Raw genomic sequence first — 27,565 nt, forward strand, 5'->3', positions numbered from 1 at the left:
CTGAGGCACAGAGAAGTGAAGTGACTTGCCCACAGTCACCCAGCTGACAAGTGGCAGAGCTGGGATTCGAACTCATGACCTCTGACTCCAAAGCCCATGCTCTTTCCACTGAGCCAAACTGCTTCCCATTTATCAAGTACTTAATGAGTGTTGGGCACTTAACCTTATCCCTGAGGATGATGATGAAAATAATAATAATAATAACGATGGTAGTGGTTAAGTATTTACTTCTAAGCTCCGCTCTAGACTGCAAGCACATTATGGGCAGGGCTTGTTTAATCGTTGGGTTGTCCTCTCTCAAGTGCTTAGTACAGTGCTCTGCACACAGCAAGCGTTCAATAAATATGATTGATGATTGATTTCGTACACATCTGTAATTATTTATCCTCTTGTCTGTCTCCCCCGTTTAAAGTGTAAGTTGGTTGTGGACAGGGGATATGTCTATTTGTTGTACTGTGCCCTGAACATAGTGAGCACTAAATAAATACGATTGACTGACTTATTATGTGCTATGCACTGTACTAAGTGCAAACAGGGCGGGTCTGGGTTGTGGCGTCATATAATAATAACAAGAATAATGGTATCTGTTAAGCGCTTACTTCGTGCCAGGCACTGTACTAAGCGCTGGGGTGGACACAAGCCAATCAGGTTGGACGCAGTTCCTGTCCCACATGGGGCTCACAGTCACAATCCCCATTTTACAGATGAAGTTACTTAGGAATGGTGAACCGGGGGGCTGGGAATTAGTTGGGGAAGACTTCCCGGAGGCGGCGAGATTGTTTCAGAGGCAGCTTGGCCTAGCGGAAGGACCCCCGGTCTGGGAGTCAGAAGGACCTGGGTTCTAATCCTGATCTGCCACTTGCCTGCTGGATGACCTTGGGCAAGTGATGGCACTTCTCTGGCCCTCAGTGACCTCATCTGGAAAATGGGGATTAAGAATGTGAGCCCCGTGTGGGACAACGACTGTGTCCAACCTGATTAACTTGTATCTTCCCCAGAGCTTAAAAGAGTGCTTGGTACATAGTAAGCACTTAATAAGTGCCATAATTATTATTACAATTATTACATGGGAGTTATTGCCTAAGCTTGCTATTGTTTTTGTCCATCTGTCTCCCCCGATTAGACTTTAAGACCATCGATGGGCAGGGACCGTCTCTACCTGTTGCCGATTTGTCCATTCCAAGTGCTTAGTACAGTGCGCTGCACATAGTAAGCGCTCAATGAATACTATTGAATGAATGGATAAGGTTGGAGTGAGAACAGCTTTCTTGCCTGCTGTGAGCCTCAGATTAAGTCATTTAAGAAGCAGTGTGGCTTAGTGGATAGAGCCCAGGCCTGGGAGGCAGAATAATGATGATAATGGTATTTCTTAAGCGCTTACTATGTGCCAAGCACTGCTTTAAGCGCCGGGGTTGATACAAGGTCATCAGGTTGTCCCACGTCGGGCTCACGGTCTTCATCCCCATTTTACGGACGAAGGAACTGAGGCACAGAGAAGTTAAGTGACTTGCCCAAGGTCACACAGCTGACAAGTGGCGGAACCGGGATTAGAACCCACGACCTCTGACTCCCAAGTCAGGGCTCTTTCCACTAAGTCACGCTGTTTCTCAGAAGAACCTGGGTTCTAATTCTAGCTCTGCCACTTGTCTGCTGTGTGACCTTGGGCATGTCATTTCATAATAATAATAATGATGATGATGATATTCGTGAAGCTGTGTGTACCAAGCACTGTTCTAAGACTTGGGGTAGATACGAGGTAATCGGGTTGTCGTCCGTGGGGCTCCCAGTCTTAATCCCCATTTTACAGAGGAGGTAACTGAGGCACAGAGGAGTGATGTGACTTGCCCAAAGTCACACAGCTAAGTGGCATAGCCGGCATTCGAACCCACGACCTCTGACTCCCAAGCCCGGGCTCTTTCCACTGAGCCACACTGCTTTATTTCTCTGAGCCTCAGTTCCCTCATCTGGAAAATGCAGATTAAGACTCTGAACCCCACATGGGACAGGGACAGTTTCCAACCCAATTACCTTTTATCTACCTCAGCCCTTACAGCTGTATCTCACACATAGTAAATGCTTAATAAATGCCATTAAAAAAATCCATTAACTTCTCCGTACCTCTGTTTCTTCATTTGAAAAGTGAGTCTGAGCTACCTGTTCTTAATGTTGGTATTTGTTAAGCGCTTACTATGCGCCAAGCACTGTTCTAAACTCTGGGGGGGTTACAAGGTAATCAGGTCATCCCATGTAGGGCTCCCAGTCTTCATCCCCATTTTACAGATGAGGTCACTGAGGCACAGAGAAGTGAAGTGACTCGCCCACAGTCACACAGCTGACAAGTGGCAGAGCCGGGAGTCGAACCCATGACCTCTGACTCCCAAGCCCGGGCTCTTTCCACTGAGCTACGCTGCTTCCCCGTTCTTCCTCCTCTTTAGATTGGGAGCCTTATGTGGGCTGGGGACTGGATCTGACCAGTCAATCCTATTTATTGAGCGATTACTATGTGCAGAACACCATACTAAGCGCTTGGGAGAGTAAAATACAACAATAAACAGACACCTTCCCCGCCCATATTGAATTTACAGTCTAGAGGGGCTATTCAGAATAATAATAATAATAGCAATCGTGATATTTGTTGAGCGCTTACAATGAGCCGGGCACTGTACTAAGCACTAGGGTGGACCCAAGCAAATCAGATTGGACGCAGTCCCTGCCCCACATGGTGCTCACAGTCTTCATCCCCATTTTACAGACGAGGTCACTGAGTCCCAGAGAAGTGAAGTGACTTGCCCAAGGTCACACAGCAGACAGTGGCGGAGCCGGGATTAGAACCACGAGGCTCAGTGAAGCACTTAGCAAGCATCAGTCAGTCAATCATATTTATCGAGCGCTTACCATGTGCACAGCATTATACTAAACACTTGGGAGAGCACGGTATAATTATATAACAGACACATTCCCTGCTTGCATTGAGTTTACAGTCTGGAGCAATATCTGTTGCTGAATTGTCCATTCCAAGTGCTTAGTACAGTGCTCTGCACATAATAAGCACTCAATAAATACTATTGAGAGAAGCAGGGTGGCTCAGTGGAAAATGGGGATGAAGACCGCGAGCCCCACGTGGGACAACCTGATCATCTTGTACCCTCCCCAGCGCTTAGAACAGCGCTTTGCACATAGTAAGCGCTTAACGAATGCCATCATCATCAAAAAGCCCCAGGCTTTGGAGTCAGAGGTCATGGGTTCTAATCCCAGCTCCGCCGCTTGTCGGCTGGGTGACTTTGGGCAAGTCGGTTGACTTCTCTGGGCCTCGTTTACCTCATCTGTAAAATGGGGATGAAGACTGTGAGCTCCACATGGGGCAACCTGATCACCTTCTATCCTCCCCAGCGTTTAGAACAGTGCTTTGCACATACTAAGTGCTTAACAAATGCCTTCTTTTTTTTTTTTTTTTGAATGAATGGATGGAGCATCACCAGCGATTCTTCTGGTGGAGACTGTCCCGCCGGGAGAAATGGGAGCCAAGAGGTCAAATCCCTCTGTCCCCGCTTGGCCTGCTTTTCTAAATGGGGATCCCTGCCCTGGAAGTGACCATTTATTGGACGGCCCGGATGGGACGGAGCCACTTCTCAGCTGGAATTGATCAGGAGGGGCAGGTCTGTCAGCTGAAGGTCGCCAGGGGGTTGGCCGCAGTTGGCTGCTGGGGAGGATAAAGGGAGAGGAGGCAGGGAATGGGGGGCAGAGTTTGGAGAGGATTTCTAAAGTCCATTGGGGGTGTTGAAGGGATTTGCCTTGCTTGGGGGAGTGTGGGTGACCATCCCGCCTTGGGTGAGGTGAGTGAGGGGCGACATCTTGGCTTGGTTGAGGGAGGGGTGGTCATCCTGGCTCAGGTGAGGGAGGGAACCATCCTTGTCTGGGGAGGTGGTAAGGTGAGGGAGGGGGCCATCCTGGCTTTGGGGAGGAAGGGAAGTGAGCGAGGGGGTCATCTTTGCTTGGGTGAGGAAGTGAATGATGGTATTTGTTAAGCGCTTCCTATGTGCCGAGCACTGTTCTACTGTTCGGGTTGTCCCATGTGGGGCTCACAGTCTTCATCCCCATTTTACAGATGAGATCACTGAGGCAAAGAGAAGTGAAGCGACTTGCCCAAATTCACACAGGTGATCAGTGGCGGAGCCGGGATTAGAACCTACGACCTCCGAGCCCCGGCTCTTTCCACCATGCCATGCTGCTTAGTGAGGGGGCCACCTTTGCTTGGGTGAGGAAGTGAAGAGAATGAGGGGGCCATCTTTGCTTGGGAAAGGAAGTGAAGTGAGTGATGGGCCATCCTTGTTTGGATGAGGAAGTGAGGTGAGTGAGGAGGCCATCCTTGCTTGGGAGAAGAAATGAAGAGAGTGAGGGGGCCATCTTTCCATGGGTGAGGCAGTGAAGTGAGGGAGGGGCCCCTCCTTGCATTGGTGAGGAAATGAAATGAGGGAGGAGGCCATCTTTGCTTGGGTGAGGAAGTGAGGTGAGGGAGGAGGCCATCTTTGCTTGGGTGAGGAAGTGAGGTGAGGGAGGGGCCCATCCTTGCTTGGGTGAGGAATGAAGTGAATAAGGGGACCATCTTTGCTTGGGTAAGGAAGTGAAGTGAATAAGGGGACCATCTCGGCTTGGCTAAGGAAGTGAAGTGAGTGAGGGGGGCATCCTTGCTCGGGTGAGGAAGTGTAGTGAGTGTGGAGGCCATCTTTGCTCAGGAGAGGAAGTGAAGTGAGTGATGGGGTCATCTTTGCTTGGCTGAGGAAATGAAGTGAGGAAGTGAAGTGAGTAAGGGGACCATCTTTGCTTGACTGAGGAAGTGAGGTGAGTGAGGAGGGCATCCTTGCATTGGTGAAGAAGTGAGGTGAGTGAGTAGGCCATCGTTACATTGGTGAGGAAATGAAATGAGTGAGGAGGCCATCTTTGCTTGGGTGAGGAAGTGAGGGGAGGGAGGGGCCCATTCTTGCTTTGGGGAGGAAGTGAGGGGAGGGAGGGGCCCATGCTTGCTTTGGGGAGCAAGTGAAGTGAGTAAGGGGACCATCTTTGCTTGACTGAGGAAGTGAAGTGAGTGAGGGGACCATCCTTGCATTGGTGAGGAAGCGAGGTGAGTGAGTAGGCCATCGTTACATTGGAGAGAAAATGAAATGAGTGAGGAGGCCATCTTTGCTTGGGTGAGGAAGCGAGGGGAGGGAGGGGCCCATCCTTGCTTGGGTGAGGAAGTGAGGTGAGTGAGAGGGGTATTCTTCCTTAAGTGAGGTGAGGGGGCCATGTTTGCTTGGGTGAGGAGGTGAGGTGGGTGTTTAAGCTCCGGTTGTAGAAGGGCCAGTGCTCCTGGGAGGTAGTCGTGAGCGGGAGGAGGAAGAGATTCAGGGGCTGGTCAGGGGCTTTAGGATACTGGCTGAGGCTCAGGTTGGTTCCAATCCTTTTCCCAAGAACCTTCTCCCAAGTTCTGCCTTGAGGTCTTCTTTTTTTTAAAGAAAAAAAAATGGTGTCGAAGTGCTTCTTATATGACAGACACCGTGCTAAGCACTGGGGTAGTTCATTAGGTAGGACACAGTCTGTGTCCCACTGGGGCTTGCAATAATAATAATGTTGGTATTTGTTAAGCGCTTACTATGTGCAGAGCACTGTTCTAAGCACTGGGGTAGACACAGGGTAATCAGGTAATGAGGCTCACAGTTAATCCCCATTTTCCGGATGAGGTCACTGAGGCCCAGAGAAGTGACCTGCCCACAGTCACACAGCTGACAAGGGGCAGAGCCAGAATTCGAACCCATGACCTCCGCCTCCCAAGCCCGGGCTCTTTCCACTGAGCCGCGCTGCTTCTCTGCAGCCTTAATCCCCAGTTTCTTGTCTTATGCCGTCGAGTGGTTTCCAACCCATAGCGACGCCAAGGACACATCTCTTCCTGAAGGCCCCGCTCTCCATCCGCAATCGTTCCGGTTGTGGATCCGGAGGATTTTTCTTGGGAAAAATCCAGAGGCGGTTTACCATTCCCGTCTTCCGTGCGGTAAACCTGAGTCTCGGCCCTTGACTCTCTCCCGGGCCGCCCGGCACGGGGGAGTCTTGACTTGTAGCCGATGGCCTGCCGCTCGTTAGCCACCGCCCGAGCTGGGAATGGGATGGACAGGCCTCGGCTTCACTCTCCCTCTCGTAGCCGAGACTGGTAGAGGACTGGAAACTGTCCGGGTGCCACCCTGAGAGGGGAATCCCCACTTTACAGACGAGGTAAGCCAGTATAGAGGAAGTGAAGTGACTTACCCAAGGTCACGCAGCAGACAGGTCCTAAACTGGGAGATTAGAAGGCAGGTCCTCTGACTCCCGGGCCCGTGCTCTAATAATAATAATAATGATAATAACGTCGGTATTTGTTAAGCTCTTACTATGTGCAGAGCACCGTTCTAAGCGCTGGGGGAGATACAGGGTAATCAGGTTGTCCCACGTGAGGCTCACAGTCTTAATCCCCATTTTACAGATGAGGGAACTGAGGCACAGAGAAGTGAAGTGACTTAATAATAATAATAATAATGTTGGTATTTGTTAAGCGCTTACTATGTGCCGAGCACCGTTCTAAGCGCTGGGGTAAACACAAGGGAATCAGGTTGTCCCACGTGGGGCTCACAGTCTTAATCCCCATTTTACAGATGAGGTAACTGAGGCACCGAGAAGTGAAGTGACTTGCCCACAGTCACACAGCTGACGAGTGGCAGAGCCGGGTGTCGAACCCATGACCGCTGACTCCGAAGTCCAGGCTCTTTCCACTGAGCCATGCGCTCTATCCACCAGACCACGCTTCCGTCAGAGGGAGGAATGTCCCAGCATGAACAGACCAGTAAATTTGCCAGTCCTGCCTCTCTTTTCCATAGGAGAGGAAATAGGGAAGTGTTGGGAAAAATTTAATGGATTCCTAAACTTCTCAAGGAGCCCTATTAAATGATAAGCCCTTTGAGGGGAGGTGATGTGGGTTTAGCTTCCATTATATTCTTGAGCTCTTAATAGGATGCTCTGTACTCAGTAATAATCATAATATTTCTTTTGTGTCAAGTACTGTCCTAGGCACTGAGATTGACATAATAATAATAATAATAATGTTGGTATTTGTTAAGTGCTTACTATGTGCAGAGTACTGTTCTAAGCGCTGGGGGAGACACAGGGGAATCAGGTTGCCCCACGTGAGGCTCACAGTTAATCCCCATTTTACAGATGAGATCACTGAGGCCCAGAGAAGTGATTAATAATAATGTTGGTATTTGTTAAGCGCTTCCTATGTGCAGAGCACTGTTCTAAGCGCTGGGGGAGACACAGGGGAATCAGGTTGTCCCACGTGAGGCTCACAGTTAATCCCCATTTTACAGATGACGTAACTGAGGCACAGAGAAGTGAAGTGACTTGCCCACAGTCACACAGCTAACAAGGGGCAGAGCTGGGATTCGAACCCATGACCTCTGACTCCCAAGGCCGGGCTCTTTCCACTGAGCCAAGATGTCCCACATGGGATTTAATCTGAGGGAGGGAGAACAAGTATTTTATCACTTCATTGATGAGACTGCTGAGGCACAGATAAATTGCTTGCCCAGAATAATACGGCTGGTAAGTGAAATGGCAGAGCTGGGATTCAAACCCAGGTCCTCTGACTCCTCTGACATTGCCAGGCACTGTATTAAGCGCCAGGGTGGTTACAAGTAAATCGAGGTGGACAAAGTCCCTGTCCCAATCAGGCCTCACAGTCTTAATCCCATTTTACAGATGAAGTAACCGAGGCACAGGGAACTGAAGTGATTTGCCCAAAGTTACACAGCTGACAAGTGGCAGAGCTGGGATTAGAACCCATGACTTCTGAATCCCAAGCCTGGGCTCTTGCCACTAGGCCATACTGCTCCATTACTATAATAATGGTATTTGTTAAGTGCTTGCTAGGTGCCAGGCACTGTTTTTAGCATTGGGGGAGACACAGGGGAATCGGTTTGTCCCACATGGGGCTCACAGTCTTAATCCCCCCCTTGACAGTTGAGGTAACTGAGGCACAGAGACCTTAAGTGATTTGCCCAAAGTCACACAGCTGATGTGGCAGAGCCAAGATTGGAACCCATGACTTCTGACTCCCAAACCCATGCTCTTTCCACTAAGCCATGCTGCTTATCTGCTCTGTGTTCTTGGACAAGTCACTTGACTTCTCTGTGCCTCAGTTTCTTCGCCCTGCAATATGGGGCTCAATACATGGAATAGTGGATAGAGCATAGGCCTGGGAATCAGAAGGCCATGGGTTCTAATCCTGGGTCCCCCACTAGTCTGCTGTGTGACCTGGGGCAAATCATTTCACTTCTCTGGGCCTCAGTTTCTTCACCTGCAATATTGAGCCCCACATACATGGCATAGTGGATAAAGCTCAAGCCTGGGAGTCAGAAGGTCATGGGTTCTAATACAGGGTCCCGCACTAGTCTGCTGTGTGATCTTGGGCAAGTCATTTCACTTCTCTGAGCCTCAGTTACTTCATCTGTAAAATGGGGATTGAGTCTGCGAGCCCCAGTGAGGACAGGGACTGTGAACTACCTGATTTGCTTTTATTCACCGCAGTGCATAGAACAGTGTCTGGCACAAAGGAAACACCTAAAAAAATACCACAATTATTATTATTGCTATTATTTGTGTTCCCTCCTACTTAGACTGTGACCTCCATGAGGGATCGGATTATCTTGTCTTTACCACAATGCTTAGCACATAGTCCTAAACAAATACCATAGTCATTATTGGGATTATCATTATTAATAAACCTTCTCCAGTAACCCCTGGGAGTACAGGGCTTGCCTCTATAAGAAGTGCTTAAATATTGTTATTACTCTAAGTATTATATAGTGTCCCGAGGTGCTCATTATGGGCAGGGAAGGTATCTGTTATATCGTACTCTTCCAAGCGCTTAGAACGATGCTCTGTCTGCACACAGTAGCACTCAATAAATATGATTGAACATAATAAGCGCTCAATAAATACCACTGATTGACTGAGAAGCAGCAGGCTGCCACTAACTTCACGGCAGCAGGGACTGATCAGCTGCCATTTTGAGCTACAACTCTACTGCGCAACTGAGAAGCAGCGTGGCTTACTGGAAAGAGCCCGGGCTTGGGAGTCAGGTGTCATGGGTTCGAATCCCCCCTCCGCCACTTATGAGCTGTGTGACTTTGGGTGAGTCACTTCACTGCTCTTAGCCTCAGTTACCTCATCTGTCAAGTGGGGATGAAGGCTGTGAGCCCCATGTGGGACAACCTGATCACCTTGCATTTCCCCCAGCACTTAGAACGGTGCTTGGCACACAGTAAGGACTTAACAAACCATTATTATTATTGCTAATTCAATCGTATTGAGCGCTTACTGTGTGCAGAGCCCTTTACTAAGCGCTCTCGGGAGGCCAATGTAACAGATTTGGTAGCTCGTTCCCTGCCCACAGTGAGCTGGAAACCAACAAAGAGTCAATCCTGTGTATTATCTGCCTCGTTCCTACTACTGGGTTTGAATAGAGATGGAATGCAAAAATGCTTCCGTTTATTTTTGGCTTGCTTGAGCTGGGTTATTAATGAGTTATTCTGATTCAAGAACTTGGACTTTATTTTTTAAAAACATGTCTCTGAGCTAGCAGACTTTGGTTTTGGGAAAATTCTAAACTTTACTGACAGGTTGATATGTTTTTTCACTAATGCAGTTGGTTTCCTATTTTAAAAAATGGTATTTAAGCACTTACTATATACCAAGCGCTATACTAAGTGCTTGGGTAGATGCAAGGTAATCAGATAACACTATGAGCTCCATGTGGGACTGTGTCCAACTTGATTTGATTCATTCACTCTTATTTATTGAGCGCTTACTGTGGGCAGAGTCCTGTACTAAGAGCTTGGAAAGTACAATATGGCAATAAAGAGAGACAATCCCTGCTCACATCCACCCCAGCACTTAGTACAATGCTTCGCACATAGTAAGTGCTTAACAAATAGTACGGTCATTATTATTACTATTGTTAGTAGGTCGGACACAGTCCCCGTCGCACGTAGGGCTCACAGACTTGATCCCCATTTTATAGATGAGGTGACTGACGCCCAGAGAAGTGAAATGCCTTGTCCGAGCGGATGGTTGTTGGAGTTGAGATTAGAACCCAGGTCCTCTGATACCCAGGGTCCTGCTACCAGACCTCGCTGCCTCTTTAGTTGTCGGAAAAATGGTTGGAGCCACTGCCTAGTCCAATGGTAGTATCCTCTCCCAAGAGCTTAGTACAGTGCACCGCACACGGTGAGCACTCGATAAATACGATTGAATGACTGAAATTGTCACTTTCAAGTTGTCCTGGAAGGGTTCGTACTCCTGTACAAACTAGGCTCTGTTTGGTAAAACCTGTGGGTTTCTCTTCCCCCGTGCTGTAAATAATATCAATGTTATTTATTGAGTGCTTACTTTGTGCAGAGCACAAAGCACAGAGTACAAAGCCCGTGAGAGAGTACATTAAAACAAACCTGCAGTCTAGAGTCTTCATCTCTTCCCCTCTTCAAAACTCTACTTGAAAATCAACTCCTCCAAGAAGCCTTCCCAGACTAAGCTTCCCCTTTTCCCGCTGCTCCCTCTACCCTCCCCCTTCACCTCTCCGCAGCTAAACCCTCTTCTCCCCCTTTTCTCTCTGCTCCTCCCCCTCTCTCTTCCCCTCCCCTCAGCACTGTACTCATCCGCTCAACTATATAGATTTTCATTACCCATACTAAGGCCCCATACTAAGAGCTGGGGTGGTTGCAAGCAAACTGGGTTGCAAATTGAGGCCGTGTCCCACTTAAGGCCCTAAATCTCAATTTCCTTTTTATAGATGAGGTATCGGAGGCCCAGAGAAATGAAGTGACTTGCCCAAGGTCACACTGCAGGCCAGTGGCAGAAGGGAGATGAGAACCCAGGTCCTTCTGACTCCCAGGGCCGGGTTCTAGTCACCAGGCCAGGAAGGGCAGGAATTTAATCCTCATCTTACAGCTGAGAAATCTTCAGCCCAGAGTAGTGAAGTGACCCGCCCAAGGTCACACAAGTGGCAGAACCAGAATTAGAATCCAGGTCTCCTGACTTCCAAACCGATGCTCTTTCCAAAGACCACTCAGCTTCAGAAAAAGGCTAGAAAGGGTTTCACTGGCTCTTAGAATTTATTGAGCAGGAAATGCTTGGGTTTGGGGGTTTTATATGCACGAAAGGACATTTAAGGAAGCAGCGTGGCTTAGTGGCTAGAACCCCGGCCTGGGAATTAGAAGGATCTGGGTTCTAATTCCGACTCCACGCGTCTACTGTGTGACCTTGGGCAAATCACTACACTTCTCTGAACCTCAGTTCCCTCATCTGTAAAGGGGGCATTGAAACCGTGAGCCCCAGGTGGGGCAGGGACCGTGTCCAACCCGATTTTGCTCGTCTCCACCAGAACGCTTAGGACAGTGCTGGGCACATAGTAAGTGCTTAACATATAAGACTAGTATTTATATTCGAATTATGGCTTTTTAAAGTGTTTTGGGTCAAGCTCTCTAGCTGACCTGGCTCAGAAGATCCCGGGGAGGAGAGGATTAATCACACTGCAAAACACTCATTTCCTGCTTCCCCACATCGCCATAAATCTCAAATCAAATGAACTAAAAGGCCCAGAGCGCTGGTAGAAGTTAAATGGCAAACCCCTTAGAAAAACTTGAAAAAAATCAGCCTTCGCGTGTCATTTTTGCCCTTAATCTCCGTGTACGGAGGGAGGGGGGGAAGAATCAAAAGTAAAAGGACGGCTCACGTCGTTTCACAACGGCAGATAAAATGATTTAAAACTGAGGAGAGGCCAGTGGGTGATCAGAAATAGTTACGACACAGCAGAAACCCAAGGAAAGATAAGCGCTTTCCGTGGACTTCCCCAATCTTTCCTGTTTATAGTTCTAGAAAATATCTCTACTGAGCCTAGCCCTGTTTCCAAAACATGAAGAACTTCGGTGAGGGAGGCAGACCCAGCTGCCCCCGGGGATTTGTAGACCCGGATCAGGGAAACCGGGGGTATCGGCCGGTTGAAGATTAACTTTTTTTATTCAGATATCCACGCTGGGCCGGTGAGAGCCGACAGGAAAAAGGCAAAGAGGTCAAACAGGAAGGGATGGATCCCTAGGCGGTTTGAAAGGGGGCCGAGGGCCGGCGGTTGGTGACCGGGATGTTGGGACGGAGCTGATTCCCGAAAAGGTAGGAGGAAAATCGAAGTCTTTATCGCTGGGATCCGAACGAGTTTGCTTTGTCCTGGGAACCGAGGGGTCCTGAAGGCCGGATGTCCTCTCCCCGAGAACGAATGTGGAGCTTTCGATGGAGTGGACTTGGGGGAAGGAAGTAAGGAGAAAGCTTGTGGTGGAGTTTACCTCGTGGGGGAAGGACGGCAACGATTTTCTGCCGCCTTCAGCCCCTACGGGGTTGTCTCCCGGCCTGCCTCTATGCTTCCCGGGAGGAATATTTCACTATTTCGATCTGGGACTGGCCGAGCGGGGAAACTGTGGGCTTTAGGAATCGGAGAAGCTCCCTTGGTGGTGTAGGAACGGGTCAATCGACATGCTTTCAAGGGGGATGTTCTGATGCGAAATGGAAAAATTCAAGCTGCTTTCCAGGACGTGGTTCTCAGTGGGGAGAAGGACAAGGTTACGGACTAGTTTTTCAGCCCAAGAGCGAGCCGAACGAGGTCTCGCTGACACTTTAACCAGGTCGTGCGAATGCTGACAGGGACGGGAACTGGAGAGGGAATGAACTCTGACATGCCTGTTTAATCATTTTCTCGTTTCACTGAGCTCGCCGAGGTCGGGGAATGTCACTGTTTATTGTTGTATTGTAGGTGCTCTGCACACAGTAAACGCCTAATAAATACCATTGAGTGAATTCATTCAATGGTATTTATTGAGCACTGTGTGCAGAGCACTGTACTAATCGCTCGAATGAAGAAAACCATGCTGACCTCTAGGCGTAAAAGGGAGAGCTGAGTTGTGGTCTAATCGTGTTTTTCTAAATGAAATCTGTCGCGAATATCAATGCCGAACAGCAAAGGCCCAGAGGCCGGAAGTGTGATGTATTGGGTGGTTTTTATTGAACATTTCCTGTTTGCAGAGCACTGTGCTAAGCACTTGGAAAGTATAAGGCAACAATAGACATATATTCCCAGCCCACAACGAGCTGACAGTCTAAAGGGTTTTCAGAAATAACAAGTTTTGCCCTAAGAGACTGCTGCTGGGGAGGGGGAAACTGGAAGGTGGAGATGGCTGCGGAGTGGAATTCTGGATACAGTACTTGAAGATGGAATTCTGCTTAGGGTGGTCAAATCTGTCCAACTTCCAGACACCTAAAATTGCTTCTTGTCTTAAAAATTAAAAACCTTTGCAAGAAGCGATGGGCAGCCCAGTTCATTCATTCAATCGTATTTATTGAGCGTTTACTTTGTGCCAAGCACTGTACTAAGCACTTGGAAAGTACAATCCGGTGACTGAGAGAGACAATCCCTACCCGCAAAGGGCTCTCGGTCTAGAAGGTGGGGAGGGGGACAGGCATCCTAGTAGAATGGTTTGAGAAGCAAGCAATAAAAGGTATTTATTTAGCACTTACTTTCCGGAGAGCGCTGTAGTAAGTATTTGGGAGATGACAATATCATAAAAATAACCATAATAAGGATAATGTTGGTATTTGCTAAGCGCTTACTGTGTGCAGAGCACCGTTCTAAGCGCTGGAGTAGATTCAGGGTAATCAGGTTGTTCCAAGTGAGGCTCACAGTTAATCCCCATTTTACAGATGAGGTGACTGAGGCACAGAGAAGTCATGGTATTTAAGTGCTTACTATGTGCCTAACACTGGGGTAGATGAAAGATTGAGGTCAGACACAGCGCCTGTCCCACATGGAGCTCACAGTTAAGTAGAATGGGAAGCAGATATTTAAGCCCCATTTTACAGAAGAGGAAACTGAGGCACAGGCATGTTAAGTGACTTGGTTAAAGTCACACAGCAGGCAAAAAGTAGATCCACGTTTAGAAGGTAGCATGGCTTAGTGGAAAGAGGTTGTGGGTTCTAATCCCACCTCTGCCACTTCAGCTGTGTGACTTCAGGCGAGTCATTGAACTTCTCTGTGCCTCAGTTACCACATCTGTAAAATGGAAAGTAAGTCTGTGAGCCCCAAGTGATAACCTTGTATCTCCGTCAGCGCTTAAAACAGTGTTTGGCACTTAGTAAGTGGTTAACAAAACCATCATCATCATTATTAGAGAAGCAGCGTGGCTCAGTGGAAAGAGCCCGGGCTTGGGAGTCAGAGGCCATGGGTTCTAATCCGGACTCCGCCACTTCTCAGCTGTGTGACTTTGGGCCAGTCATTTCACTTCTCTGTGCCTGTTACCTCATCTGTAAAATGGAGATTAAGACTGTGATCCCCACGAGGGACAGCCTGATCACCTTGTATCCCCCCCGCAGCACTTCGCACACAGTAAGCGCTTAACAAAGCCATCGTTATTATTATTTGTTCATTCAATCGTATCTATTGAGCACTTATTAAGTGCAGAGCACTGCACTAAGCGCTTGGAAAGTACAATTGGGCAGCAGATAGAGACCATCCCTGCCCAACAACGGGCTCCCAGTCCAGAAGGGGGGAGACAGACAACAAAACAAATAGGCATCGATAGCATAAGAGCAAGGTTCACTTCTCTGGGCCTCAGTTGGCTCATCTGTAAAATGGAGATTGACCCTGTGAGCCTCACGTGGGACAGGGACACTCGGGCCTGGGCTATTTCCACTAGACCACACTGCTTTGTGAAAGACCTGATGGACTTGTTCACTGTCCACTAGAGTTTAGTGAAGCCGGGGAAGCAGACATTAAATAAACTACGTACTTAAGTCCTCAGGGTCTGAGGGTGGGGTGACTATCGACTAATAAGAATGTTGGTAATAGTGTTGGTATTTAAGCGCTTACTATGTGTCAAGCACTGTTCTAAGCGCCGGGGTACATACGAGGTAATCAGTTTGTCCCATGTAGGGCTCACAGTCTTCATCCCCATTTTACAGATGAGGGAACTGAGGCCCCAGGAAGTTGTGACTCGCCCAAGGTCACGCAGCTGACAAGCGGAGGAGCCGGGATTAGAACCCATGACCTCTGACTCCCAAGCCGGGGCTCTTTTCACTAAGCCACGCTGCTTCTAGTGCTCAAGGGGCATAAATCCAAGTGCCTATAGAAGAAGGGAGAGGGGAAAGAGGAAATGAGGGAAGGCGTCTGGGAGGAGGTGTGCTATTAACAACGCGTTGAAGGTGGGGAGGGGGTGGCTCAGTGGAAAGAGCATGGGCTTGGGAGTCAGAGGTCATGAGTTCGAATCCCGGCTCTGCCACTTAGCTGTGTGACTGTGGGCGAGTCACTTCACTTCTCTGTGCCTCAGTGACCTCATCTGGAAAATGGGGATTAACTGTGAGCCTCACGTGGGACAACCTGATGACCCTGTATCTACCCCAGCGCTTAGAACAGTGCTCGGCACACGGTAAGCGCTTAACAAATACCAACATTATGGTCTGTTGCATGTGAAGGGGAAAGAGGTTCCAGGGTAAGAAGTGAACGGCGAGATAAGATGAGATCGAGGTGCACGGCGTAGGGTGGTGTTAGACGAGAAGCGGCGTGGTCTAATGGAAAGACTCCGAGGTCAGTCCTGAGTTCTAATCTTGGTTCTCCCACCTCCCTGCTGTGTGACCTCGGACCGATCCCTTAACTTCTCTGTGCTTCCATTTTCTTGTGGGTAAACTGGAGGTTCAGAACACATTCTCCCTCTCCCTTAGAATGTGACCAGAGACCTCCTGACCTGAGCGTATTGTATTTCAGTGCTTACTATGTGCAAAGCACTGTTCTGAACATGGTGGGGATGCAAGGTGATCAGGTTGTCCCACGTGGGGCTCACAGTCTTAATCCCCATTTTAGGGATGAGGTCACTGAGGCCCAGAAGTGACTTGCCCAAAGTCACACAGCTGACAAGTGGCAGAGCCGGGATTAGAACCCATGACTTCTGACTCCCAGGCCCGCGCTCTTTCCACTGAGCCACGCTGCTGTTTTTCATCCCAGGGTTTAGCACAGGGCTTGACACATCATAAGCACTGTTGTGTTATACTGGGCTCTCTCGAGGACTTAATACGGCTTTCTGTGCCCAGTAAGTATTCAATAAAAATTCGATGGGCTGTTGAAGAAATACCCCAATTTATTATTCTGATCACTCGTTTGGTTTTATTTATTCAATTCATTCATTCAATCCTATTTATTGAGCGCTTACTGTGTGCAGGGCACTGTACTAAGCCCTTGGGAAGTACTTTTCAGCAACAGAGACGGTCCCTTCCCACAACCCACGAGAAGCAGCGTGGCTGAGAAGCAGCGTGGGTCAGTGGAAAGAGCGTGGGTTTTGGAGTCAGGGGTCATGAGTTCGAATCCCAGCTCTGCCACTTGTCAGCTGTGGGACTGTGGGCAAGTCACTTCACTTCTCTATGCCTCAGTTCCCTCATCTGTAAAATGGGGATGAAGACTGTGAGCCCCACGTGGGACAACCTGATTCCCCTGTGTCTACCCCGGCGCTTAGAACGGTGCTCTGCACATAGTAAGCGCTTAACAAATACCAACATTATTATTATTAACCGGCTCACAGTCTAGAAATGTATTCACTGAGCACTTACTGTATGTGAAGCACTGTACTAAATGCTTGGGAGAGTACAATACAACAATAAACAGACACAACCCTGCCCACGACGAGCTGACAGTCTAGTAATAGTAACTGTGGTATTTAAGGGCTCACTCTGTGCAAGGCACTGTACTAAACGCTGGGGTGGTTACAAGCAAAGCGGGTTGGACACAGTCCCTGTCCCACATGGGGCTCACAGTCTCAATCCCCGTTTTCCAGATGAGGGAACTGAGGCTCAGTGAAGTGACTTGGCCAAGGCCACACAGCAGACAAGTGGCGGAGGCGGGATTAGAACCCAGGACCTTCTGACTCCCAGGCCTGGGTTCTTTCCGCTAAGCCGTGTGTATTCGCTGGTGCAATTGCTCATCTCCGGAAAGAGAGGAGAAAAGGCATTAGGTCCAGTCCTTGCTTCTCTACATTTTGTGGTGGTTTCTAGGGTGCTGGTCCCTCATGCCTGTGGGAGGAAAGGAGGTGGTTACACAGCTCACGCCTATTTTTCTTATATTTGTTAAGCACTTACTATGTGTCAAGGACTGTTCTAAATGCCGAGGTAGATATTCATTCAGTGGTATTTATTGAGCACTTACTGTGTGCAAAACACGGTATTAAGCACTTGGGAGAGGACACTATGAGAATACTGTACTTTCAATAACGCAGCGTGGCTCAGTGGAAAGAGCCTGGGCTTGGGAGTCAGAGGTCATGGGTTCGAATCCCCACGCTGCCCCTTGTCAGCTGTGTGACTGTGGGCAAGTCCATTCATTCATTCAATAGTATTTATTGAGCACTGTACTAAGCGCTTGGAATGAACAAGTCGGCAACAGATTCATTCATTCATTCAATAGTATTTATTGAGCGCTTACTATGGGCAGAGCACTGTACTAAGCGCTTGGAATGAACAAGTCAGCAACAGATTCATTCATTCATTCAATAGTATTTATTGAGCGCTTATTATGGGCAGAGCACTGTACTAAGCGCTTGGGATGAACAAGTCGGCAACAGATAGAGACGGTCCCTGCCGTGTGACGGGCTTACGGTCTAATCGGGGGAGATGGACAGACAATGGGCTTAGTCTAATCACTTCTCTGGGCCTCAGTTCCCTCGTCTGTACAATGGGGGTGAAGACTGTGAGCCTCACGTGGGGCAACCTCAGTCCCCTGTATCTCCCCCAGCGCTTAGAACAGTGCTCTGCATGTAGTAAGCGCTTAACAAATACCAACATTATTATTATCATTAGAGTCCCCGTCCCACACGGGGCTCACAGTCAAGTAGGAACAGGTGCTTAATCCCCATGTTGCAGTTCAGGAAACTGAGGCGCAGAGAAGGGAAGTGACTTGCCCAAGGTCACACAGCGGACGAGTGGCGGAGCCGCGATTAGAAGCCAGGCCAGTACTCTACCCGCTGGGCCACATTGCTCCACGCCTTTTGTGAGCGTGAAATCTTGCAGAGCTCAGAATACATTTCCAGGATCTGTCTTACCATCAGTTCAGTAGACGTGATAAAATTCAGGAAGGAAAGAGAGGAAAGGAAGCAGGGCTACAGGGCAACGATAAAAAAGAAAATCATTCCATTATCTGGTCTTGTAAAGAGATTAGTATTCCCGGGAATGAACAAATGAGGGAGGTAGGCTGTATGGAGATTGTTTGGGACAGGCAGGTTTTTCGCTCACTTGCAATTTTTGAGGTAAAAATGTTCAAAACCCCCTGTGGTCCTTCAGGACGAAGAGGGAACGGGGGTGATGTGAGAAGCGACGGGGCGGATGGAGCCTGGGCCTGGGATTCAGGTCACGGGTTCTAATCCCGGCTCCGCCGCTTGTCGGGGTGTGACCTTGGGCAAGTCCCTTTGCTTCTCGGGGGCTCGCTTACCTCAACAATAAAACTGTGATTGAAACTGAGACCCACATTGTTTCCAACCCGATTTAATAATAATAATAATGTTGATATTTGTTAAGCGCTTACTATGTGCCGAGCACTGTTCTACGCGCTGGGGTAGATACAGGGTCATCGGATTTACTTGTATCCACCCCACTGCTTAGGTCCAGGCACGGAGTAAGCGCTTAACAAATTCCATTATTATTATTATCACCACTTTTCACGGAAAAAAGATACTCAGGTATCCAAGGCAATTGCATTCAATAATATTTACCGAGCACCTACTGGGCTTCATAGTTCTTGGGAGAGGAATCAATCGGTGGAATTTACTGAGCGCTTACTATACACAGGGCAGTGTATATGTTAATTATTACCCTATTTATTTTGTTACTGAGGTGTACATTCGCTTGATTATATTCTGTTTTGCTTTGCTGTCTGTCTCCCGCGTTTAGACTGTAAACCCGTCATTGAGCAGGGATTGTCTCTATCTGTTGCTGAATTGTCCATTCCAAGCGCTTAGTACAGTGCTCTGCACAGAGTAAGCGCTCGATAAATACTATTGAATGAATGAATATTAAGCAACCGGGAGAGTACAGTTCAGTGGATAAACTCTTTGTGGGCAGGAAATGTCACTGTTGTTGTCGCATTGTACTTCAAGTGCTTAGTACAGTGTTCTGCACACAGTAAGCACTCAATAAATACAATTGAATGGTAGACTCGCTCTCTGCCTGCAACAAACTTCTAGTCTAGAGAGGAGCTCACAGTCTAGTAAGAGAAAATCACTGCCCTTAGTACAGTGCTCTGCACATAATAAGCGCTTAAATGCCATTATGATGATGATGATGATGATGATGATATTATTTATGATCAAACAGGGAGACAGACCCCCAAATTGTCTAAGTGTAGGAGGAGAAAGAGAATGGAAAGATGGGTATTGGGTATAGGAGAGTCCTTAAATCACTTTAGTCATTTGGTTGGGCTTCAGAGTGCAGAACACTGTACTAAGTGCTTGGGGTAATATTCATTCATTCAATAGTATTTATTGAGCACTTACTATGTGCAGAGCACTGTACTAAGCGCTTGGAACATACAAATTGGTAACAGATACAGTCCCTGCCCTTTGAGGGGCTTAAGGTCTAATCGGGGGAGAGAGGCAGACAAGAACAATACCAATAAATAGAATCAAGGGGATGAACATCTCATTAAAACAATAGCAAATAAATAGAATCAAGGTGTTGTACATCTCCTTCCTGAATCAATAATAATGTTGGTATTTAACTGCTTACTATGTGCAGAGCACTGTTCTAAGCGCTGGGGTAGATACAGGGTGATCAGGTTGTCCCACGTGGGACTCACAATTTTTTAATCCCCATTTTACAGATGAGGTCACTGAGGCCCAGAGGAGTTAAGTGACTTGCCCACAGTCACACAGCTGACAAGTGGCAGAGCTGGGATTCGAACCCATGACCTCTGACTCCCAAGCCAAGGCTGTTTCCACTGAGCCAGACGCCCCCCAACTAGACCATAAGCTCAATGTGGGCAGGAAACACGTCTACCAACTCATTACGGCAGGAACTGTCTCTATCTGTTGCCGACCTGTTCATCCCAAGCGCTTAGTACAGTGCTCTGCACATAGTAAGCGCTCAATAAATACTATTGAATGAATGAATACTCTCCCAAGCACTTAGTACAGTGTTCTGAGCACAGTAAGCACTTAATAAATACGATTGATTAGTAAGTGTTTAAATACCACTGGAAAAAAAAAAATTCTACAGGAAGCAAGACTGCGTAAATGCTCAGTTGGTATCTGGGAGGAACAGTGTGATTTTGTTGTTGTTGTTAGTTGTTTAAAAAGGGATCATCTCAAAACCATAGAGATGCAAGGGGTTCCTGACCCTTTGCTGAGCCATTCATTCATTCAATAGCATTTACTGAGCGCTTACTATGTGCAGAGCACTGTACTAAGCGCTTGGAATGGACAAATCGGCAACAGATCGAGACAGTCCCAGCCCTTTGACGGGCTTACGGTCTAATCGGGGGAGACGGACAGGCAAAAACAATAGCAATAAATAGAATCAAGGTGATGTACATCTCATTACAACAGTAATAGTAATGTTGGTATTTAAGTGCTTACTATGTGCAAAGCACTGTTCTAAGCGCTGGGGTAGATACAGGGTGATCAGGTTGTCCCAGGTGGGGCTCACAGTTTTATTCCCCATTTTACAGATGAGGTAACTGAGGCCCAGAGAAGTTAATGATAATGGTACCTGTTAAGTGCTTACTATATGCCCAGCACTATTCTGAGCACTGGGGAGATGCAGGCTCATTAAGTTGGACACAGGGCCTGTCCCAAATGGGGCTCCCAGCCATCATCCCCATTTTACAGATGAGGTCACTGAGGCCCAGAGAATGCAACTGACTTGCCCAGGGTCACACACAGCAAACGTGGTGGAGGCGGGATTAGAACCCAGGTCCCTCTGACTCCCTAAGCCAGGCTGCTTCTGGAAAATCCTACATACTCTGTATAGCAACAATATCTGATGGGGTTTTCCATCTGGTTTTATGGTTTTGCATCTGTTTTGTTAATCTCGGGGATTCCTGCTCTTCGCTGGGCAAGATTATTTGTGATAACCTCATTTTCCCAAGATGGGCCCCTCTCTGCCTATTTACTCCAGCTCAGAGGAAAAAGCCCCTCCTCCCCTTCTCCGCCCCCCCGTCCATCGATCTGGGATAAAACAGGAAAAATATCTTTCCCGCTTCCACTTGTGGGCTCTTTTAATCTAAATTGTTCTTCTGCCTTTCCTTTCCTATGACAATTAAAATGGCGGGAATTCTGGAAACCAGGTAGGGTAGCCCAGATGGCTAACGAATCTAAATCATAAACATCTCTGTGTTTGTTTTATTTATAACCTAAGCCTCAGCACACCTCCCTTACACAGAACTTCAATCCCTGGCTTATTTGAAAACAGAGTTTGAATCTTGTATCCGCACACCTAAGCCAGTTTAAACAGGGAAGAGGAGATTACAAAAGCCTTTGATCAGTCTGGTGTTCAAAACATTCACCGGGAGGCTACTCCTTTCCCTAAGTATTTCACTAGCTTTGATAGTAAGCGCTTAACAAATACCAATATTATTATTACTATGTGCAGAGCACTGTTCTAAGCGCTGGGGTAGACACGGGGGAATCAGGTGGTCCCACATGGGCTCACGGTCTTAATCCCCATTTTACAGATGAGGTCACTGAGGCCCAGAGAAGTGAGGTGACTTGCCCACAGTCACACAGCTGACAAGTGGCAGAGCCGGGATTCGAACCCACGACCTCTGACTCCAAAGCCCGGGCTCTTTCCACTGAGCCACGCTGTAAGCACACAGCAGATACAGTTGGATGAGTGAGTTCTTCATATGCTGGAACTAAATCCACTCACTCCACCGAATTCTTCCAAGCTCAATACAGTGCTCCAAAAACAGTAGGTGCTCACTGAGCACTATTGATTGAAAAAGGGCTCTGGGTTTTTTTCCAGGGTAAAAAACCACATAGTAAGCACTTAACAAAAACCATTATCGTTATTATCTGGCCATACAATCAATTGGGAAGACTAACAGGAGGGTGGATTCCCACAGACATAAATAAATCCCTGCCGCACGGACAGAAGCCGACAACTCTTTCATTCATTCAATAGTATTTATTGAGCGCTTATTATGTGCAGAGCACCGTACTAAGCGCTTGGAATGAACGAGTCGGCAACAGATAGAGACGGTCCCTGCCGTTTGACGGGCTTACAGTCTAATGGGGGGAGACGGATAGACAAGAACAATGGTAATAAATAGGGTCAAGGGGAAGAACATCTCGTAAAAACAATGGCAACTAAATAGAATCAAGGCAATGTACATTTCATTAACAAAATAAATAGGGTAATGAAAATATATACTCTGGTGTAGCACGATCAGTTTTCCAATTTTCCGATCCCCTTGCAGGCTATGGAAAAGGGGGAAAGCCCAGTTAAGATCCTGCAAGTTTGGAATTGTCACGGAGCGGGATAACATTGCTTTTGTCCTTGAGTTGGACGGATTCAATCAGTGAGTCAGGAACAAGGCGACAAATCTTTCCACGGCACTGAGTTGGCAATGGTATTCTCGCGTTAAATTTTCTTGGCACAGACAAGGTCTAAGAAGTTGGAAGTCCAAGCCTGGCTACAAAGCTCACGATTATTATTTTTACACAATCCCTGTCTCACACGGGGCTCACAGTCTTCATCCCCATTTTACAGATGAGGTCACTGAGGCACAGATAATTCGAGTGCCCTGCCCAAGGTCACACAGCAGACAAGTGAACCTGGGGAGAAGCAGCGTGGCATGGTGGAAAGACCCCGGGCTTGGGAGTCAGAGGTTGTGGGTTCTAATCCCGTCCGCCACTGATCAGCGGTGTGAATTTGGGCAAGTCACTTGATTTCTCTATGCCTCTGTTACCTCCATCTGTAAAATGGGGATTAAGACTATGAGCCCCACGTGGGACAACCTGATGACCTCGTATCTATCCCAGCACTTAGAACAGTGCTGGGCACAGAGTAAATGCTTAACAAATACCATCATTCTTCTTCTTATTATTATTATAATAATAATGTTGGTATTTATTAAGTGCTTACTATGTGCAGAGCACTGTTCTAAGCGCTGGGGGAGATACAGGGTGATCAGGTTGTCCCAAGTGGGGCTCACAGTTTTAGTCCCCATTTTACAGATGAGAGAACTGAGGCACAGAGAAGTGAAGTGATTTGCCCACACTCCCTTCTGCTGCACCCTGACTTGCTTCCTTCATTCATCCCCTGCTTCCAGCCCCACAACACTTATGTCCAGAGCTGCGATTCCTTTATTCCTACTCATGTCTGTCTCCGTCTCTCGACTCTAAGCCCGTGGTGGGCAGGGGGATGTCTGTCTACTGTTCTATTGTACTCTCCCAAGCGCTTAGTACAGTGTTCCGCACAGAGTAAGCGCTCACATAAGATTCACTGACTGGGCCATGCTCTTTCCACTAGGCAGACTGCTTTTTTTTCTCTTCAACTGCTAATACCCTGCTGGACCCCAGGAAACCAAATTCCAGCTCTGTTGTCTTTCAGAGCGCGTGAATTCCTAAGGCCACTTGGAAGTGTGTGGTGATTCTCAGTGTAAATACAACCACTCCTCTCCATTTTGTCCATTTTGAGTTCTCTGGCATTTCTTGCTTTGTCTTTGAGTGGACCTTCACTTTGGCCTTGCCCTGGTCTTTTAGAGGCAGTGTTGTTGACTATCCTGAGGGTTTGGCTTTGCTCCTTAATACGGTTGGCTTTTAAGTGGAAAACACAAGATTAGCTAGATGAGCAAATTCAGCCTTCTCTCCAAGAAAGGGCCGGACTCTTTAGACCCTTAAGGAACAGTCTTCATTCATTCAATAGTATTTACTGAGCGCTTACTATGTGCAGAGCACCGTACTTAGCGTTTGGAATGGACAAATCGGTAACAGTCAGACCCCTGCCCTTTGACGGGCTTACAGTCTAATCGGGGGAGACGGACAGACAAGAACGATGGCAATAAATAGAGTCGAGGGGAAGAACATCTCATTAAAACAATAGCCAATAAATAGAATCAGGGCGATGTACATCTCATTAACAAAATAAATAAGGTAATGAAGATATATACAGTTGAGTGGACGAGTACAGTGCTGAGGGGATGGGACGGGAGAGGGGGAGGAGCAGAGGGCCTGCTTTCTAAATTGATGGGTAATTATCTAAATTCACGCATTTATTCAGGCGTATTTACTGAATGCTGACTGTGTGCAAAGCACTGTACTAAGCGCTTGGAAGAGTACAACAGAGTCCCTGCCAAAAACGAGTTCACGGTCTAGAAGGGGAGAGAGACATTAATATACGTAAATAAATGAATGACAGATATGTACGTAAGTGGTGTGGGGCTGGGAGGGAGGATGAATGAAGGAGCAGGTCAGGACGACGCAGAAGGGAGTGGGGGAAGAGGAAAGGCGGGCTTAATCAGGGAAGCCTTCTTGGAGGAAATGGGCCTTTAATAAAGCTTTGAAGTGGGGAGAGCGATTTTCTGTCTGATAGGAGGAGGGAGGGTGTTCCAGGCCAGAGGAAGGTTGTGGGCGAGAGGTTGGAGGTGAGATAGATGAGATGGAGGCCCAGTGAGGAGGTTGGCGTTAGAGGAGAGAAGTGTGCAGGCTGGGTTGGAGTAGGAGAGGAGCGAGGAGAAGTAGGAGGGGGCGAGGGGATGGACCGCTTTGGAGCCAAGAGTGAGGAGTTTTTTGTTTGATGTGGAGGTGGATGGGCAACCACTGGAGTTTCTTGAGGAGGGGGGGGAGCATGGTCTGAGTGTTTTTGAGGGAAAATGATTTGGGCAGCAGAATGGAGTATGGACTGGAGTGGGGAGAGACGGGAGGCAGGGAGGTCAGCAGGGAGACTGATCATCCTCAAGGCAGGATAGGATAAATGCTTGTATTAATTTGGTGACGGTCTGGATGGAGAGGAAGGATGGATTTTAGGCATGTTATGAAGCTACACTGCGAGCCCGTCATTGGGCAGGGATTGTCTCTATCTCTTGTCGAATTGTCCATTCCAAGCGCTTGGTACAGTGCTCTGCACTTAGTACGCGCTCAATAAATACCATTGAATGAATGAAGGTAGAACTGACAGGATTTAATGAAGGCTTGAACATTTGGGTTAAATGAGAGAGAGGAGTCAAGGATAACGCCAAGGTTATGGGCTCGGGGGTCAGGAAGGGTGGTGGTGCCGTTCACAGTGAGGGGAAGGCGAGTGGGAGGACAGGATTTGGGTGGGAAGATAAGAAGTTCAGTTTTAGCTATATCAAGTTTGAGGCGACGGGAAGACATCCAGGTAGAGCTGGCTTGAAGGCAGGAGGAGATGCGAGACTGCGGAGAGGGAGAGTGATCTGGGCTGGAGATGGAGATTCGGGTGTCATCAGCATAGAGGTGAAGGGGAAGCCGTGGGAGAGAATAATAATGTTGATATTTGATATTTAAGCTCTTACTATGTGCAGAGCACTGTTCTAAGCGCTGGGGGAGATACAGGGTAATCACGTTGTCCCACGTTAATCCCCATTTTACAGATGAGGTAACAGAGGCCCAGAGAAGTGAAGTGACCTGCCCACAGTCACACAGCTGACAGGCGGCAGAGCCGGGAGTCGAACCCATGACCTCTGACTCCGAAGCCCAGGCTCTTTTCCACTGAGCCACGCTGCTTCCCCAGAATGAGTTCTCCAAGGGAGTGGGAGTAGATGGAGAAGAGAAGGAACTGAACCTTGAGGGAGCCCCACAGTTAGGGGGTGGGAGGCAGTAGAGGAGCCCGTGAAAGTGACTGAAAATAAATCACCAGAGAGAGAGGAGGAGAACCAGGAGAGGACAAGGTCAGCGAAGCCGGGGTTGGATAACCTTTGCAGGAGAAGGGGGTGGTCAGAGAAGAGGGTGGTTAGAGAAGCAACGTGGCTCAGTGGAAAGAGCCCGGGCTTTGGAGTCAGAGGTCATGAGTTTGAATCCCGGCTCTGCCACTCGTCAGCTGGGTGACTGTGGGCAAGTCACTTCACTTCTCTGGGCCTGTTACCTCATCTGTAAAATGGGGATGAAGACTGTGAGCCCCACGTGGGACAACCTGATTCCCCCGTGTCTACCCCAGCGCTCAGAACAGTGCTCTGCACATAGTAAGCGCTTAACAAATACCAACATTATTATTATGGTCCACGGTGTCGAAGGCAGCTGAGAGGTGGAGGAGGAGGAGGATGGAGTAGAAGCCATGGGATTTGGCAAGAAGGAGATCATCGGTGACCTTGGAGAGGGCAGTTTCTGTGGATTGAAGGGGACGGAAGCCAGATTGGAGGGGGTCAAGGAGAGAATTGGAAGAGAGGAAGCGGAGACGGCAAGTGCAGACAACTCACTCAAGGGGTTTGGAGAGGAATGGAAGAAAGGAGATGGGGTGGTAACTGGAGGGAGCGGTGGGGTCAAGGGAGGCTTTTTTTGTGTTTTTTTTTTTGGTACGGGGAGGTAAGGACACATTTAAAAGCAGTGGGGAAGAAGCCATTGGAGAATTAACAGTTGAAGATGGTAGAGAGGGAATAATAATAATACTAATAATGACGGTATTTAAGAGCTTACTTGTGCCAAGCACTGTTCTAAGCACTGCCGGGAGGGATGCAAGGTAATCAGATTGTCCCACATGGGGCTCACGGTCTTAATCCCCATTTTCCAGATGAGGTAACTGTGGCCCAGAGAAGTGAAGTGACTTATCCAAAGTCACACAGCTGACAGGTGGCGGAGCCGGAATTGGAACCCATGACCTCTGACTCCCCAACCCATGCTCTTTCCACGAAGGGAGGGGGAGATTTTTGCTAAGGTGCCAAGGAATGGGGTTGGATGTGCAGGTGGAAGGGGTGGATTTTGAGAGAAGGCAGGAGGTCTCCTCTAGAGGTATTGCTGGGAAAGAGGGAAGCGTTAAAGAAAAGGCAGGAGGCGGGGAGGGGATATTTGGGGGCCAGCACATCGCAGAGTGGAAATTCTAGTGATAAAGTAGATGGCCAGGTCTTTGGGGGCAAGAGAAGGAGGCAGGGGTTTTAAGGAGGTCATGAAACACGTGGAAAACTGGTGAGGGTGATGGGCATGGGGGGTCAGTAAGGATGGAGAAATAATTTTGCCGGGGAGAGGAGAGGGCAGAGTTAAAGCATGTAGCGCAAGGTGTTGGTGATCAGGGACAAAGCCACTGACCAGTGCATCTCATTTTCCTTTCCATATTTTCCTTGCATAATGAATAAATGGTATTTAAAAAGTGCTTACTCTGTGCAGAATGCTATACTAAGCACTTGGGAGAATAATAGACAACTGAGTGGTAGACACGTTCCCTGAGCTTAGAGGCTAGTTAAACTCTGAGTTTAGAGCTTACTGTCTGACTTTCATTGTCAATGGTGGGGTTTTTTTTTTTTTTAAGAGAAGCAGCGTGGCTCAGT

The 27,565-nt window shown here is 48.0% G+C and overlaps 1 protein-coding gene across 1 annotated transcript in view; it reads left to right on the plus strand.

Moving 5' to 3' along the window:
• The first annotated feature begins 11,792 nt into the window (after window positions 1-11,792).
• SH3TC1 (SH3 domain and tetratricopeptide repeats 1) overlaps window positions 11,793-27,565 on the plus strand; it is an 83,013-nt gene continuing 67,240 nt past the window's right edge. Inside the window, exon 1 of the mRNA XM_029063715.2 lies at window positions 11,793-12,228. The gene's annotated coding sequence lies outside the window, so the exon portion shown is untranslated. The remainder of the gene's footprint in view (window positions 12,229-27,565) is intronic.

The sequence above is a fragment of the Ornithorhynchus anatinus genome, chromosome 4 (assembly GCF_004115215.2).
Source record: "Ornithorhynchus anatinus isolate Pmale09 chromosome 4, mOrnAna1.pri.v4, whole genome shotgun sequence".
Lineage (NCBI taxonomy): Eukaryota > Metazoa > Chordata > Mammalia > Monotremata > Ornithorhynchidae > Ornithorhynchus > Ornithorhynchus anatinus.